The sequence below is a fragment of the Canis lupus genome, chromosome X (genome assembly GCF_003254725.2).
Source record: "Canis lupus dingo isolate Sandy chromosome X, ASM325472v2, whole genome shotgun sequence".
In the NCBI taxonomy this organism is placed as follows: Eukaryota; Metazoa; Chordata; class Mammalia; order Carnivora; family Canidae; genus Canis; species Canis lupus.
Window position 1 is genome coordinate 19,009,294 of NC_064281.1, and position 17,201 is coordinate 19,026,494.

Below are 17,201 nucleotides of genomic sequence, written 5' to 3' on the forward strand. Positions count from 1 at the left end.
GCATTGCTTTGCTAATTTCATTTGATTGTTTTATTGTAGTTCATAGAACTTCTTTAGGAAGATTACTCTGAATTCTTTGTCAGACAATTCACAGATCTTCATTTCTTTAAAGTCAGCCATTGGAGTTTTATTTGCTTCCTTTGGTGGTGTCATGTTTCCTTAATTATTCATAATCTTTGTGGCCTTGCAATGGTATCTGTGCATTTAAGGAGATAAACAACTCTTTCAATCTTTACAGACCATCGTAGCAAGCAAAACTCTTCTCCAGTCAGCTGGTCCAGAGACTGTGGGTGGGCCATCTGGTGGTATCAGTGGGCTGGCTTGCTGCTAGAGTCACTGGTCAGGCAGGTCTGGGGCCTGGGTCAGCAAGTGGGCAGACCTGGTGCACAGATACACAGGGACCAGCCTGACTGTGTCCATGGAGTGGGCCCGGTGCTAGGCCTGCCAGGGGGACTGGATTCATAGGTGCCCACCTGGATCTTATGTTTACAGGGAATGATTGGGAACCTTGGGCCACAGAAACTACCTAGACTTGCAGAAGTCAGGTGATGCTGAAATATTCCAGGAGCCTGGTAGCACTGAAGCCACCCTGTGTCATGGCACCTGGCCAGCAGGGTAAGCTGGGAGCCTGGGTTTATAGGAATCCAGTGGAAGCCTGGTGTCACAGGGGTTGCCTGGCAGCCTGAGTTTCCAAAAGCCCATCAGGAGCCTGGGGCCACAGGAGCAGCCTAGGGCCATTGGAATCTGCAGGTCCTGGGGTGAGCTGGAGCCTTATGTCAAAGATACCACCTGGGCCCATGGGAGCAACCTGGGGCCATAGCAGCTACCAGCAGTTGCTAAAGCCAGCATGGACCAGGGTGATATGGGGGCCTGGTTTCCCCAGAGCCTACTGGAAGCCCACAGCAATTCCTCAAATGTTGGGAGAAATGGCAGGTCAACCATGAAACAAAAATTCCCTGACCTCAAGAAATGTAGTTAATTATCCATTAGCAAGCAGTTAGTGAGTGCCTCCTCTGTGGTAGGCATTGTGCTGATGCAGTGGACCTAATGGTGAGCACAGTCAAGGGCAAGATCCAATCCACCTCCTCATCCAACAGACAGACAGTGATTCAATAGCAGAGGAGTTACTGTAAGTGATCACAGTACCACAAAAATTTATAAGATAGGGAAGCATCCTAGTTAGGGAGATCAGGGAATGCTTCCTTGAAGAAGTGATGATGACATGAAATCTGAAGGATGAGTAGGAGGCCAAAGGGAAGGTGGGTGGGGCTATAGAAAGAGCTTACTATGCATGCATAAATAATTGTAATGCAAATCAGAATGAACAAGTATTATAATAGACATTAAAAAGCACAATAGAACTTCAGGATCTTTTTCCTTTTTCATTATATAAATCACATAAAATTATCATATTTCAAGTATGAACCCAGAAACCCTAGCATTAGTTTTGTAATTGGTCTCAAAAGCCTGGAACACAATAAGACAAAAACCCTGCAGGACAGGAATTTGAAATAATACTTTTAAGTCAGCAAATGTTGAAAGATCCAAGACATCAAAGCAAAAAGGGAAATAATGGTATTTGCCTTTTCTGATGAAAACTAGCAACATAGAAGGAAAAAGAAAAGACTAAGATGCTAAAATCATCAGTCACAGAAGGTATTCCTACAACACTATAGGCCAGAACCTCCCTACCTCATCACCCACCATTGCTGTGGTTAGCTCTAGCAGAAAAGTAAGGACATCTCATTAGGCCAAAAGGCCTAAGGACATCTCATTTGGCATGAGGCCAAAAGACCTCATGCAAGATACAAAGAATCTGGTTAAGTACAAGTTCTGAGACTGCTCAATAGGTTCAGAATAAATCCAGAAGGAAATAATGAATAGTCTTTGCAAATCCCTACCATCTCTTGCTACAACCCCCATCCAAACTGTTCTCTATTTGCCACAATCAACTAATGTGACCTTTTGAAAATATAATTCTGTCATGGGCCACATACATCTCACACAAAAAAAACAAGCAAACAAATAAAAAACAAACAAAAAAACAGAAAACTTTCAGTGTCACACACTTAAGGTAAAGATATAGCTCCTAAAAGTAGCCTGCAGGGGCTATCTGGTCTAGCTTCTGCAAACTTCTCCAACCCTATCTTGCACCTCACCCACTTTCTCCTTATATGTTTCCCCAATGACAGCCTTCTTTCAGTCTCTCATATTCAACCGTAGTCCTTGTTACCTCAGGGCCTTTGCATATGTTGCTCCTTCTAACTGGAATAGTCTCTTTATCCCTAGTTGATTGCTGCTGCTCATTCTCTAGTTCTTGGCCCCTGTTTAAGATAAACTGTTTCTCTGCCTTAACTCTCCCTATTACAGGCTCAAGTATCTCTTCTCCATGGCACATGTACATATATCATCTTGATTATTTAACTAATGTCAGTTCCTCAAACAGAAAGGCTGGAATTTTGTCTGCTGTAAAGTACAAAGAAAGCAAAAGAAGAGTGGGATTCCAGAAGGCCCTCCGCTGCTAATAATTTACATTTTAGACTAATGTTTGTTTTTCTCTTTTATAAAATTAAACATAATTATCTGTATTCCCTACCTGTCCCATTGGGAGTTTGGAGGAATTAATGAGATGATGTTTGTGGAGTGCCTGAGGCCCCCTGGATACACTATTATTAGAACTGTTAGGTAAAACATTGCTTTTGGTAATCCATAGGGTAACATCCAGATGAGAAAGTTGACACCAGGAAAAAAAAATGGTAAAGTGAAACATTAAAGACAAATTGCTATTTGGTGATTTTTCAGTGATGAAAATCATCCTTTCCTTCTGAACTTCTAACAGCACTCTCCCATCCAGTAGCCACTAGCCACATATGGCCATTTAATTTAAATGGAGAAACTGAATTTTAAATAGCCTCACATGGCCAGTGGCTTCCTCATTGGATAGTGAAGATACAGAGCAATTCCATCAACAAGAACAAAAAAATTCCAATGGACAGAACTGTAAATCTAGGAGGGCACTCTCTTGTTGATGCTTCACATGTGAATCCTGTTATGTGACACTTTTAAACCCTCATCCAGAGTAGGGGTTTGGAACTTTATCAGCTAGGAGAACAATTACTCATAGAACTAAAAGTACATGGTTTCCTTTCAAACTCATTTGTTTTGCCTTTTGTGTGCTGCCTTTGCCTGGCTGACACTAAGAACATGGGCAGTGCAGAAGGGGTTAAATGTTTCTCGTTCCCTTGCCCCCCCCCCACCTTGTTTCTCAGTGTCCTATCTACAAAATAAGCTCTGAAGTCTGGGCAGGTAGTAGAATAAAGCCATCTGAGTGACCATGAATACAGAGTTTCATAGCTAAAAACTGCTATGTCCCCTTGTCCATAAGATGACATATAGGTCATTAATATATTCTCATAGGGAACGAAGCCCCTCTGGTATGAAATGCTGCTGCATCTCATTTTTCTCTTTATACTATTTTAATCTCGTTGGATTGGGGGGTGGGGTGGGGAACAGAAATGAGCCCAATGCATTCTAACTTTGTGTGGGTGTCTCCCTGGCTTGGTTACCAAAGAAACCATTATGTTCCATACTATTGAAATAATGGCTCTACCAGCACTCTAAATCCTTTCTTCTTTTCTAGCCTGACTGCACTGCACATTTAAAGCCACCATCTATTGGCCAGCAGAAGAGAAGGGTTTCTGGAAATGCCATGGCCTTTCCTATACTGTTTTAAGCCTCAGTCTCAAGATTTCAACCTGAGAAGTCAGCTTCCAAGGCCAGTATCTCCCAAGCAGAGCCAGGATGCTGTCTCCATGCGCCACTGCACTGCCAAACTGCATAAGTGAAAGGTATTTGCAGACATCCTGTGAGGCTGCCAAAAGCCTCCTGCCACCCGTGCTGTGAGGCTTCTCTCTTGCTGCAGTCGTGAGGACACTGCTGCTCCAGCCCAGAAGCGTGGTGGGGAATGTGGCTGTGATGAGCACTGGCCTGTCATCCTGGGTGCAAGGGATCACCCTCTCATGGAGGCTCACGGCGGATCCCTAGAGCAATGAATACAGCGGCTGGGACCACCTGTTACCACGGCTGCCAGGTGGTCGGGCTGTGTCCTCCAGAGAAAACCTCTCACTCCAAAGAAAACCCGGGAGCCCAGGATGCTAATGTCTCTAGGGAGGTTTTCTAGAAAAGGACTCGGTTTTCACCCCCTACTGACATTTGCCATCTCCACCCACTTTTTTCCTGGCTTTACTGAGATATTACTGATATATAACATTTGTAAGTTTAAAGTGTACAATGTGATATCTTGATACACATATATACTGCAAGATGATTACCACAGTAAGGCTAGCTAACACCTCTATCACCTCACATAATTAACTTTTTTGTGTGGTGAGAACATTTAAGGTCCCTCTTACCAACTTTCAGGTATATAATAGAGGATGGTCAGCTATAGTCACCATGCTCTACATTAGACCCCTAGGACTCATTCATTTTACGATTGGAAGTTTGCACCTTACGACCAACTCCTTATGTGTATATGAAGGCCTGATGCACTGGGCAAGTTCTCCATGAATCTGAGGCAGCCAGGAACTAAGGAGTGAAGTCTTTTTATAAACTTCCAGGTCTCTGTAACACAGGGTTCCGAGCTACTCTCTCTAGCAGTGTGGCTACTCTTTTGGAGGCTTTACAAAGATGTTAGAGAGCTTCCAAATTTCTCTCTTATAGGCATCTAAGTATAAATCTGGTGAAATTTTGCAATCTGTTCAACCACAAGAATGTTACTGATTACAACTTGAGAACAAGCAATTATTCTTAAAGCTAGTAGTTGCTTCCACCAAGACAAACCCACACCCCCACATATAAAACAAAATTTTAAGTGAGGGGCCTCCAAACTATTTGGATAAAGCAAGCATCCTACCTGTACGAGAGATTTTTGCATACCCCTGAATATATATACGCTTATTCATAAAGCACATACATGTTCTATTACACTAATATATTATCACATTATAAAACATGTGCCCAAAATTGAAATATCAAAAACATTAAAAATGAAAATGTAATCTTTTAAAAATTATGCTTAATTTTGTTTCATTCATTAGAGGTACAAAAGTCACCCCTGCTCTCACTGGCAAAATATGAAATTTTTGAGTAGTATGATCCAACATACTCTTCCTTTCTTAATTTAGTTCAAAAGTCACATATTACCTCTCTAGCACTCATTAGGAAATTTTAGATTGACTTTTTTTGGTATATTTTTTTATTGGAGTTCGATTTGCCCACATATAGCATAACACCCAGTGCTCATCCTGTCAAGTGCCCACCTCAGTGCCCATCACCCAGTCACCCCATCCTCCTGCCCACCTCCCCTTCCACTACCCCTTGTACGTTTCCCAGAGTTAGGTGACTCTCATGTTCTGTCACCTTCACTGATATTTCCCACTCATTTTCTCTCCTTTCCCCTTCATTCCCTTTCACTATTTTTTATATTCCCCAAACGAATGAGACCACATAATGTTTGTCCTTTTCCGATTGACTTACTTCACTCAGCATAATACCCTCCAGTTCCATCCACGTTGAAGCAAATGGTGGGTATTTGTTGTTTCTAATGGCTGAGTAATATTCCATTGTATACATAGACCACATCTTCTTTATCCATTCATCTTTCGATGGACAAAAGTCATGCTAAATTCCGCTAATGCGGATTCTTAATAGCTATAACTTAATAGTAATAATAATAATAATAATAATAATAATGATGATGATGTGTTTTAAAAATAGATCATATTTATAAGCCCTTAACCGGGTACATGTAAACTTTAGTAAGTGGTAACTACCTAAAAACATATAATGAGCCATGGACCCACTGTCAATACCTCTTTGCCCTCAGGATATGTGATAGGGTGACCATGTAACATACAGACCAAGGAGGGGCATCTGTGTCCTTCTGTATATTAAATACTAGCAGAGTCATAGCAGAGTCATCATATTATGAAAATAAAAGTACTGGATGCCTAATTAAATTAGAATTTCAAATACATGACAAACACTACTTTATGCCAATGGGGGCATACTTAGACTTAAAAATTGTTGTTTATCTGAAACTCACATTTAAGTAGGCAGCCTGTCTTTTATCTGGCAACACTAAATATTAGAAAAGCTTAATTTGTTTCTTCTTTTTTTTCCTTTTTTTTAAAAAAGATTTTATTTATTTATCCATGAGAGACACAGAGAGATGCAGAGAGAGAGGCAGAGACACAAGCAGAGGGAGAAGCAGGCTCCATGCAGAGAGCCCGACGTGGGACTCGATCCTGGGTCTCCAGGATCACGCCCTGGGCTGAAGGCAACGCTAAACCACTGAGCCATCCAGGCTGCCCTTTTTTCCCTTTTTTTTAACCAAAAGTAAATACACATTGGAGTTCTAATATTTGTTTTCTGCATGCTCAGAAGTGGAGACCCCTTCTAGGAAGCTATCACCAGAGTCCATGAGCAAAGCAGTAGCTTCCTCAAATACCTAACACAGCCAACGCTGATTAAAAACACACTCCCTTTCATTTAAGTTCCTTAAAGTATTCCCTCCCAACGCTCTCACTATACTTTAGTAGCATCCCAAGTCAATGATATGACTGATTGATACAGAACCTTCATTTTTCTGGCCAGTAAGTATATTCACAAGCAGAGTCAAAATCACAAGTAAAGAAGGAGGTTGGGGCCACATGTGTGGGTGTGGGTGTCAACTCACCCACCCTTGCTCCACCTCTAGTTACCTGTTCCACCACCACCAATGATACCCAGTATGCTGATCAACATCAAATCGGACCACAATACAGAAATGCAGTGATTATGGCCTAAGGAGTTCAAGAGAACACATGGTTGGAAGATGTGTCTTTGTGCATTAACGCTATAAAATTCTGAAAGGTAAATTTAACATGACCCTAAAATTACTTCTCGTTCACACTTTCCTGCCTACTTTGTCCAGCATCGACAAAACCTGGTAGATTACCTCGGGAAAATCCGTGGCAGCTGGGATCTGTGGCAGTGTGACGGCTGATGCAGTATCACAGGTAATGAAATAGCCAGCATTAAATAAGGGTCCCAGGGAAAATGAACGGCAAGAAGATCTCGGTTGTTCCAATATAAACAGGTTCCAAAGAGCCATGGTATTGTGAGTCTATCTCTTTCTCAGGAAGTAAGCAAGGGGTGCTAGGTGACACAAGCCAGGAACGGTGTATTTGACAATAAAGAACACTAATTAGGTGGTACCGAGATCTGAACGAGAAGACATGATGGCTGGACACAACAAAGAATCTTCACATGTATTGATCTGACAATAAACACATATGTAAATAGCACATCTCTACTCATCCACTGTCCTAAATCTTCATCAGTAAAATGCTAAACCTCACATGCATCCATGAATTTTTATAGTACAATTTTTATTCAATTGCTTACATAGATAGAGGTCACACACAAAATATTTGTCAGGTGCCCCCCTGACATTTTAGGGGCAACCCTAATAGCAGGCAATCCCAAAGTTCTACTGTGCTGCTCTAATATGCAATTTCAAGATGGTGCAGAGCCTCAGGATATGGTCATGGGCAAGGTCATTCTCTACAAAGGACAATAATTATGGAGTGCCAGCTCTGTGCCTGATACTGTGCTCAGGGCTATGCATACATTATCTCATTTTCTACTCACAAGAGGCCAGGAGAAATAGTAAGTTGCTTTGTTTTGAGCCACCGCATGTGAGAATACTGTGTTAAGCAACAATATGTCATTGAAAGAGGTTAATCTGAACTTTTTGTTTCATTCATTTGCCCCGAACTGCTGTGGAGCAAGCAGCTCTCAGATCCTTTCATCTCCTGTTTACGATTGCAGAACTAGGAAACAACAGGAAAGACACCGGCAAGAGCAGGCCGACAGATTTCCCATGAGGAGGTATATAGACGGCAGAGGCAGAACAAGAGGCCTTGGACCCCAGACTGGACCCTGACCCTGCCTTTGGACCATCCCGCCTCACTAACAGGGCAAATTCTCCAGTGACCTGACTGCCCTGGGCTCTGCTGCCCCTTAAGTGTGCCATGCCCAGACTAGGAAAGTAGGTCTTACTTTCCCTGGAGCCAGACGCATAGCGTCCTGGCTGGGGTCCCCTGTCATCTCTGGGATGGCCCTTTCATTATCAAGCAAAACTTCATCCTCTTTTTTTTCACACCACATGGAGGCAAGAGAGGAACAGAGAGTGAGTCTGGGCCCTGCAAATGCATTCAGACCAACTAACATGGAACTGGGAGCAGGTGACATGAACAGCTGGACCCTGGTGAGCTTCTTCAGTCATTTCACCTAAGACCCCAGTGCTACTTACTGCCAGCTCCCTTCTGAGAGTGGATGCCTGACTGAGCCTTTCTCCTCTCTTACGTGACCTCAAACAAGACAATGCACGGAGGTCATCATTAGTGCCTGGTGCCGGGAAAAATGAGGACTGCTTCCCAGCAAGTCTACATCACACAAAATGCTCCGGCATGACAAGACACAGGGGAATACTGGGAACTTTGTCCTTTCTCCTTGCCGATTGGCATTTGACCTTTATTTCTTTTTTATTTTTTTAAATTTTTATTTATGATAGTCTCAGAGAGAGAGAGAGAGAGAGAGAGAGAGAGGCAGAGACACAGGCAGAGGGAGAAGCAGGCTCCATGCACCGAGAGCCTGACGTGGGATTCGATCCCGGGTCTCCAGGATCGCGCCCTGGGCCAAAGGCAGGCGCCAAACCGCTGCGCCACCCAGGGATCCCTGACCTTTATTTCTAAGGTGTTTTTTAATTCAGTAAGACATGGGCCAAAGAGAACGGAAGTGAACTTATAATAACAATGTACACATATAATGCATGTCTGTGTGTATGAGAGAGAGAGAGAGAGAGAGAGAGAGAATGAATACAGGCCAAAGGAGCAGCAGAAGTGTCAGTCACTGCTGGTCTCTGTGTTCATTTCTCTACAAACTGAATCGTTTAGGAGGAATCAGATCAGAGCATACAGCAGGGAATGAAACAGACAAAACTCCTCACAGAGCTTAATTTAAGATTGTGGGGAGAAGTGCAAGAGAGACACAATAAATAAAATACATAAATCATACGGTATGTGAGACACTGATAAGTGGCGTGGAGAAAAATAAAGCAGTAAGTGAGGATGAGGGAGTAGAGGTAGGGGGGTACATTTTTAAATAGGGTGGTTAAGGAAGGCCTCGGTGAGGATAGGGCAGGCAGCACTTATCTAACTTCTTTGCCCAAGGAAACAAGCTTGGGGCAACTCACAGAAAAGAGGAGACGCTGCTTTGAAAAGCAGTTTCAGCTGGGGAGGAGAAGCATTCCCAATTAGGAATTGTATTTGGCTGCTGATAAGTAAAATACCAGTGGTTTAAATAGGATAGGGGCTTTTTCTCTTGCATAAAAGAAGCATGAGGATAGGCACTTCAGAGACATGGGACGTCTCCATGTTGTCATCCAGGCCTTGGGCTCCTTGTACCTTTCTGCCTCCCCTGCCTGAGCTCTCAGCTGTCATTTTCAAGTCTGCTGCAGGCCAAAGCAGTTGCTTTATCACCAGCCATCACACCTGTGTTCCAAGCTGACCTGTGCCTCTTATAGTGTCTTCCCATAGGTCTCAGCCAGCGTGTTTTGCCTACGCATCATTGGCCACCCCTAGTTATAAGGGAAGCTGAGAATGCATTTTAGCCAGAATGTAACTTCTCATAATAAGATTAAGCTTTAAAAAAAAAAAAAAAACTAAGGAAAAAGAATGGCAATTAGCCTTACAACTCAGGAAAGAAGGGTAGGGTGGAAGGAATGCTCCAGTCTACAAAATGGAGGCTTTCTATTCTATCGCAGCGGATAGCACAGCCTCCCAAAGACTAAGGCTGTAGCTGCAGAGCCCATGGTACCTGCAGGAGTCTGTGCGTAACACTTCATGGGATAGAACCTCCAGGAGCAAGATCACCAGCCCCCTATCCCTGGGGGGCGGTGCCCCCCCAGCTCCTATTTTGTCTTGCATCAAATTGTGGCCCTTAAGTTTCAAAGAACCCGAAAGCTCACCTGGATCAACCAACACTTGAATCCTCCCTCAGCATTCCAGAAAGATCTCTACCCAGCAGTGCATACCAAAAACCTAGGAGTAATCTGGATTCCTCTTCTCTAACAACACCTTCCTAGGGTAGCCAACCTCCATCAAAGATTCATCACCCTTTCTGACCTTCCTTCTGCTACCAGTGTCTACAAGCAGCAGCATCCTTGACCCGGTGGCCAGCAGCCCAGAACTGGCCTCTCTGGTTCCACTCTCATATCCCTACATTCCATGTACCACACAGCAGCCAGGACGCCATTTGAATCATGTAAACCCAGCCACATCACTTTCTTTTTTTTTAATAAATTTATTTTTTATTGGTGTTCAATTTGCCAACATACAGAATAACACCCAGTGCTCATCCCGTCAAGTGCCACATCACTTTCTTACTTAAAACCCTTTGCTGGCCTCTCAAGACACTGAGATCAAAACCCAAACACCACAATCTGGATGCTCCCCATCTCTCTGTCTCTTTGCGACCCAGCCCCCCAACCCCTGCTCTGCTCAGGCACTTAAGTCACACTGGCCTTTTTGTTACTTGAACACACCAACGTCCTTCCTCCCTTGGAGTTTATACTGGAATGTTCTTCCCCCACAAGGCTGGATCCTTCTCACCATTCATATCTCCACTAAAATATCCCACCTCCTCAGAAAGACCTTCCCTGACTAAGTCTGCCTAATGACATCTCATCCCTACTAGACACTCCCTAGCACATCACTTTATTTTCTTCAGGAATACACTAGTTAAATTTAACATGTTCATACATTGGTTTTCTTGTTCACTGTCACCATTACTAAGTTCCGTGAAGGCAGAAATACTGCTTCTTTTGTTCTATCTCTAGCACCATGGTGAATGGTACATGGTGGGCCCTCAACAGCAGTGAATGAATAATATCATTTGAAATGCCCTCATTCTCCTAGTCACTCTTCCCTGGACACACCGCAGTCTATTATAAGCCCTCAAACAGGCTCCAAGAAATACAACTCAATTCTTAGAATTGTATCATTAGCAAAGAACAGCATAGCACTTTTGAGCATTACATAATGTCCCCTGACCTGGTTCAGTGGCTGATTTAGAAAATGAGTTGTTGATGGGGTGCCTGGGTGGCTCAGTCCATTAAGCATCTGCCTTTGGCTCAGGTCATGATCCAGGGTCCTAGCATCAAGCCCCACATCAGGCTCCCTGGTCAGTGGGGAGACTGCTTTTCCCTCTCTCTTTGCCCCTCCCCCTGGCTCATCCTCTCTCTCTCAAATAAATAAATAAAATATTTTCTTAAAAAAAAAAGGAAATTAGTTTTTGCATATGGATGGCATGGATCCATTTTGAGAATTTTCAGGGGTCAGAGACCCAGGTCAGAAATCACTGCCCCACAGCTGGTCCTTTAATGATATCTGATTAGAGTCAAGTTTCCAACAGCCCAGCAACTGAGAGAGTCTCCCTAAAATCAGCTTGAGATACACAGGTATACACTGGAGATATCTCAAAGCCAAAATTCTTATCATGTAACCATTCTTCTGATTTTAATGTTGACTTTCTATTTTTAGAAATAATCTAGATTTTAGACTTTTATTGCCTATTATTACAATTTTTTGAGGTGCTGTAGAGACTTCTATGCATTCATAATACATCATTTCTCTTCCTCCTGGGCAAAGAGCTAGACGGACAGGAGGGGCTACGTCACTGAATTCCAGCCAACAAAATCTGGGTAGAAGTGATCTACACCACATGACAGAAGGGCACTGGGTCCCTGAATGATTGAGTGGAACAGAGTCACCAACACTCTCTACCTGAGCTGGAATGTGACATCAGTGAAAAATAAACTCTCATTGTACTAAACCACTGAGATTTTTTGAATCGTTTGTTATGACACTTATCCTACCCTGATTTACACAGAGGAATAAAATAAAGACCCTGCAATAATAATAATGTTAAATTTTCAAAGAGAAAACAATTCAGCTTTTTGCAATCTCAGCTACTGGGGTTGTTACGAATAATGTAGTTTTAACATCAGTGGGTGATGAGCAGAAAGCTTTGCGGCTTCTCAGATGACATAAACATAGTGTATTTGCTTTTCAGGTGCTGGAAATGTGTCTGACTAATACATGAAAGAAATATTTTAAAAGGCTGACTTGGAGAAAATGCTCAACATGGAGAGAACAAAATTTTTCCAAAAAGGAAAACAACTCAGTCTGGTCCCAAAGCCTTCTCCAGGCTCTCACAGAGGGACATCAAAAGTGAAGTAAAATGCCTGGACTTATTCTGAAATTTAAGGAAAATTTTCTCATGAAGGTAGGATGCTACTTAGTTATCATTTCATTTATTTTTCTAAAGTGATTTTTTTAGGGGGAGGAAGAGGGGCAAAGGGAGAAGGAGAGAGAGAGAGAATCCCAAGCAGTCTCAATGCCAGTGCAGAGCCCAACCTAGGGTTTGATCCCATGACCCTGAAAGCATGGCAGGGGCCTGAGCAGAAATCAAGAATCAGACACTTCACCAACTGAGCCCCACAGGCGTCCCAAGTGATTGTTTTTAATCAAGGAAAACTGTCCAAAGTCTTTATCCTGAACTCCTTGGGATTCATAGGATCAAACTGAACCACTCTTCTATATGACCACCCTTCAAATATTGCCAACTAACACTTTATACTCAGGCCATTAGATCTTCCTGAGAATCAGGAAATTCTATGCAATTTCGGTTTTTCCTACAGACTTTTTGCCTCTCCATATATTTAGTAAGAATAATAGTCATGAACAGTAATAATATTAGCATCTGTAGTGCACATGATAATTGACAAGTAGCTTTCATGCCCATTATCAAGTTATAATACTTGGCGATACTCTTCATTATCCATTTCTTTCTGTTCTCCGTGTGTGGCATTTGCAAAATTGTAATGTCCCAACTTTGTAATGTTTCCTGGACTACCACGGCCCCACTCACTAATTACATGCAGTAGAGTTAGCATGCATTACAATTTTATTCGTAAAATATGGATATATTCTACCAGAAGAGCAAAAGCATCAATTATCTCCATCAAAAATTTAACTTGCACTGTTTTTCTAAAATTATACTTACCACATTTCTACAGTTTCCTTTTTCAAATCCTTTGTTTCTCTTATCGTTTCCAATATGCCCCACTCTCTTGTCCAGCAGGATCAAGTTTCCAGGTTTCCAGCCTGTGTTGTGAAGCCCATGGCCTGCCAATGTTTTAAATAAAGCAGAACTTTAGAAAAATGATTACATGAGTACAGATGAAAAGGCTATCTTTGGGTGGTGTGACTGCTTTCTGACTTATGTTCCTTTAGGTTTTCCAAGGTGGTTTTTTTTTTGTTTTTTGTTTTTGTTTTTTGTTTTTTGTTTTGTTTTTGTTTTTGTTTTGCATTGAGCATGCAATTCATTTTGTAAGTAGAGAGAAAGTAAAAAAATAATTAACCATAAAGCACTTCTTTGAGCCATGTAGCTTTACTACCTCACTACATATTAGAATTGGTTTGGGTTCATTTTGGTCTTGGTTGTCTCTTGTCCTAAACCTCATAATGGAAAGAAGTGATAGAGCAAAATGCGTTGTCTCTGGCAGAATTCTCTCCCCTCCAAAGAAGACTGTTTAGAAATGAACATTTTTTGAGGCACCTGTTTCCTTTCCATGAGGATGACAGATAAAGCTTGATTGAGAGAAATGCCAATCGTGTCATGAGGCAGATGAATTAACTTTCTAATATTTCTTTCCTGACAGTAAATCTCAAGTTTTACTCCTCTGCTTAGCAAAATATTTTTAGAAATATCGTTTGTTCAATAGAGATGATGCATTTTACTACTTTTTAGAGCAAACCATTGATCCCTATCACCGTGGCATTAGGTAGGCCTCACAAATCATCTCGGCATGTGCCCTCAGCCTCAAATAAATCACTGACAGAGTGGGAAAGCAAAGGGAAATGCCAATCAGAACTAAGGAGCCAAGAGGAAAATTGTGCGGTATCTCTATTTATGAAATTTCCTCTCTCTTAAAGTCTTTGGGTATTCTAATTTTTTAAAAAAATTTATGATTAGGAACAGTTACCACTGTCAAACCAAGACCAACCTTGACATGATAAATTTTTTAAAAAATTTATGATAGTCACACACACACAGAGAGAGAGAGAGAGAGAGAGAGAGGCAGAGACATAGGCAGAGGGAGAAGCAGGCTCCATGCACCGGGAGCCCGACATGGGATTCGATCCCGGGTCTCCAGAATCGCGCCCTGGGCCAAAGGCAGGCGCTAAACCGCTGTGCCACCCAGGGATCCCCTGGGTATTCTAATTTCTTTTGCAATTTCCTTTTGAGAATTTCTCTCACTAAATACATTTTAGTATAGTGCAAATTTTCCCAGCAGGTACTTTTGGGTTCTTGAAAAATTCTATACAGATTCCCACTAAATACCACCCAGAGTGAATCTCTACATAATAGGTCAAGAAATGATCAACAGGATGAATGGACCTTACATGTATGTATGTACATATACCCACACACTGGTATTTATTGGCTCAATTTTATAGTTCCTATCAGAAAATCAACTATTGTCCAACTGAAAATTTTTCATCTACTTTGTTTACATTCGTTTTATAATCAGGGAGGCTTGGGTGAAAATCTTTAAACATAGATAAACTCCCTTCAGGTTCCTAAGGATTCTCTCTCAATTGCTGGAGACTTCCTTCCTGGGTAAAGTAAAGTAAGTTTCTCTCCATTTTCTCCCGCCTTATTACACAAAGTTTTTCATCTCCTGAGCTCAAGGAACATACTGCTGGGGCTTTCTTAGCACAAAAAGAAAGAATAGGGAGAGGTGCTGGCTCTCAAACCAAGGACCCATGATTCAGCAGCCATGTCAAGGTTGGTCTTGGTTTGACAGTGGTAACTGTTCCTAATCATGGAGATTTCTGGCTACCAATAATACTATCTTGCCTTGAGAAGGTTTGGCTAGAGCAAAAAAGGATTAGTGATCTGTCCAGAACCTGCTAATATTTTCCCTTAAATACAATTATATTCTGTTACAATATTTCCACAGAATCCCACAGTAACTTTATTCCCCACTACAAAAAGAAAGGTGGAAAGGAGAAAAAGAAATCAATAGAAGTGTTAGCCACAAATAAAAAAAGAAACAAAATTCTGATTAGTAAAGGTAAAAATCCTATTGCAGTGGCATTTGAACTAGGGTAGGATAGACTGCTGTCATAAATAGTCCCGCAGATATATAACAGTTCAAGCACAATAGAATTGTATTTCTCGCTCACAGGATAGTCCAAAGTATGCTTCCTGGTCAGTTGGTGGCTCTTCTTCCATGAGGCAATTCAGAAATTCAGACTCCTTTTACCTGTGGTTCTGGAATCCCTGGGGCTTTGTAGTTATCTGCACCCAGCTGACAAGGAAAGAGAGTATGTTGGAGCTGACTAAGGGAGGAAGTAACAAGTATCTTCTACTCATACTCCCATTGGCGAGAACTAGTCACGTGACCAAACTTGACTGCAAGGGAAGCTGGGAAATGCAATCAAGCTGGGTGCTCTAGAAGAAATGAAAAAATAATTTGGTAAACAGCCAGCAATCTCTGCTATAACTGGTCTGAAACCACCGGTTTTATTCATTTATTTTTATTTTCTGTTAGTCACTTTTGCATTCCGGAATCCCGAATATTTCTGCTCAATACTTAACAGGGCAGACATCTCATAAAATGCTCGATGAATGCTGCAAGTCAGGAAATGAATCACTGTGAGATTTCATTCTATTATTTATATTTTATATATAGTATATTCTCTTTTTATATAATTTTATATATTTAATGTAATATTTAATATTAATCTACTATTAAGACAGTCTAAAACTAATTCCAATCTCATATTTGATTCAATCTTCCTCCCGTTCAGGCTGACTAGTGAGTGGCTCGGGAGACTTGGAATTGGGCGGTGGGAGGTGTGGGACCCAGGAAATTTAACAAAAATCCCCTACCCCTGGACAAGCAGAGCAGGACTGACTCCATTTTGTGCTGCACCTGCCTTGTGCCGACCTGCTTAGGGCACTGCCCCGCCCTAGTCAAGACCAGGGCACACCCTAATCGGAAATCGGCTCAGTGATAGGCCAGTTCAAATGGATACTTTAGGGTAAAATGTAATTCAATCGGCCACCTGCGTGTGGACCGACATGACTGTGCAACTCTCTGTGTATCCCATTGGCCACTGGTCCCTATAAAGCTGCTACACCTCTTGGTCTCGGGGGTCCAAGTCCCTGCTCCGCTGTGTCGGGTACGCTCGGACCCAAGCTCGAGCTTGTAAATAAACCCTCGTGTGTTTGCATCGGTGTCGGCTCCTCTGGTTTCTCGGATTCGCAATCTCGGGCACAACAGGAGGAGGTGTCAAACCAAAGTGAGAGGAACCGCTCCCTCACACACTGCCTTCTTCCCTCCTTAGGGCTGAGGCAGTGGGCTGGAGGGAGAAGAGAAAGAATTCTTTTCATCCCTTCCCTTTTCTTTCACTGGTTATAATTACCGTTCTCTTCTGTGGGGAGGTGAGGTGACCATCACTTTTCGATTGGTGTCACTGTCGTCCTGTACAACCCTGACTGCCCTGAGGTCCCTCTGTGAGTGGGGAATTTAAAATGCTGGCTCTCTGAAGAGAGAAAGCACCCTGGCTCCTCGGAAGACCCCGTGGGAGGTCTCCCCTGAACAGTGCCCTGTGGTGGAAGATCCCGCTGAAGTTGGCCTCTTCCTCACCCCTCCAGGCGTCCTCCCCATAGTGACTTGTTCACGGGACCCCGTCACCGAGGTGGCGGCCCTCTGGAGGGGGTGGGGGCGCACAAACAGGAGAGTGTATGTTCTAGCCACTTTCCATGGTACACCCCCGCCCCGCCCCGGACACAGCAAAGTCCCACACTCTTGCCATGCCACAGGGTAGGAATGCTGGCTGCGCCTGGCACTCTGCCTCTCGGTTCTGATCTCTCATCCCTGCCATACCCCCTGGGCCCCAGAGTCGTCATCCCAGAGCCGCGGGATGCATGGGGCATTCTGCTGGCTTGGGCGCTCGGCAATCTTGTATAGGAGATACTCTTACTCTCAGAATTGGAGTGGGGATTGTGGGAGTTCT

The 17,201-nt window shown here is 42.8% G+C and overlaps 1 long non-coding RNA gene across 3 annotated transcripts; it reads left to right on the top strand.

Annotated features, from left to right (window-relative positions):
• Window positions 1–3,602: 3,602 nt before the first annotated feature.
• LOC112655656 (uncharacterized) lies at window positions 3,603–13,507 on the top strand. 3 transcript variants are annotated; one of them, XR_003133815.2, is made up of 4 exons: window positions 3,603–3,848; window positions 6,761–6,915; window positions 12,181–12,393; window positions 13,249–13,507. It is a non-coding gene; the product is annotated as an uncharacterized LOC112655656 (long non-coding RNA). The 3 variants fall into 3 exon arrangements; XR_007409413.1 differs by lacking the exon at window positions 6,761–6,915 and adding an exon at window positions 6,977–7,061; XR_007409414.1 differs by lacking the exon at window positions 6,761–6,915 and adding an exon at window positions 6,977–7,061 and having other exon boundaries at window positions 13,252–13,507.
• Window positions 13,508–17,201: the final 3,694 nt, after the last annotated feature.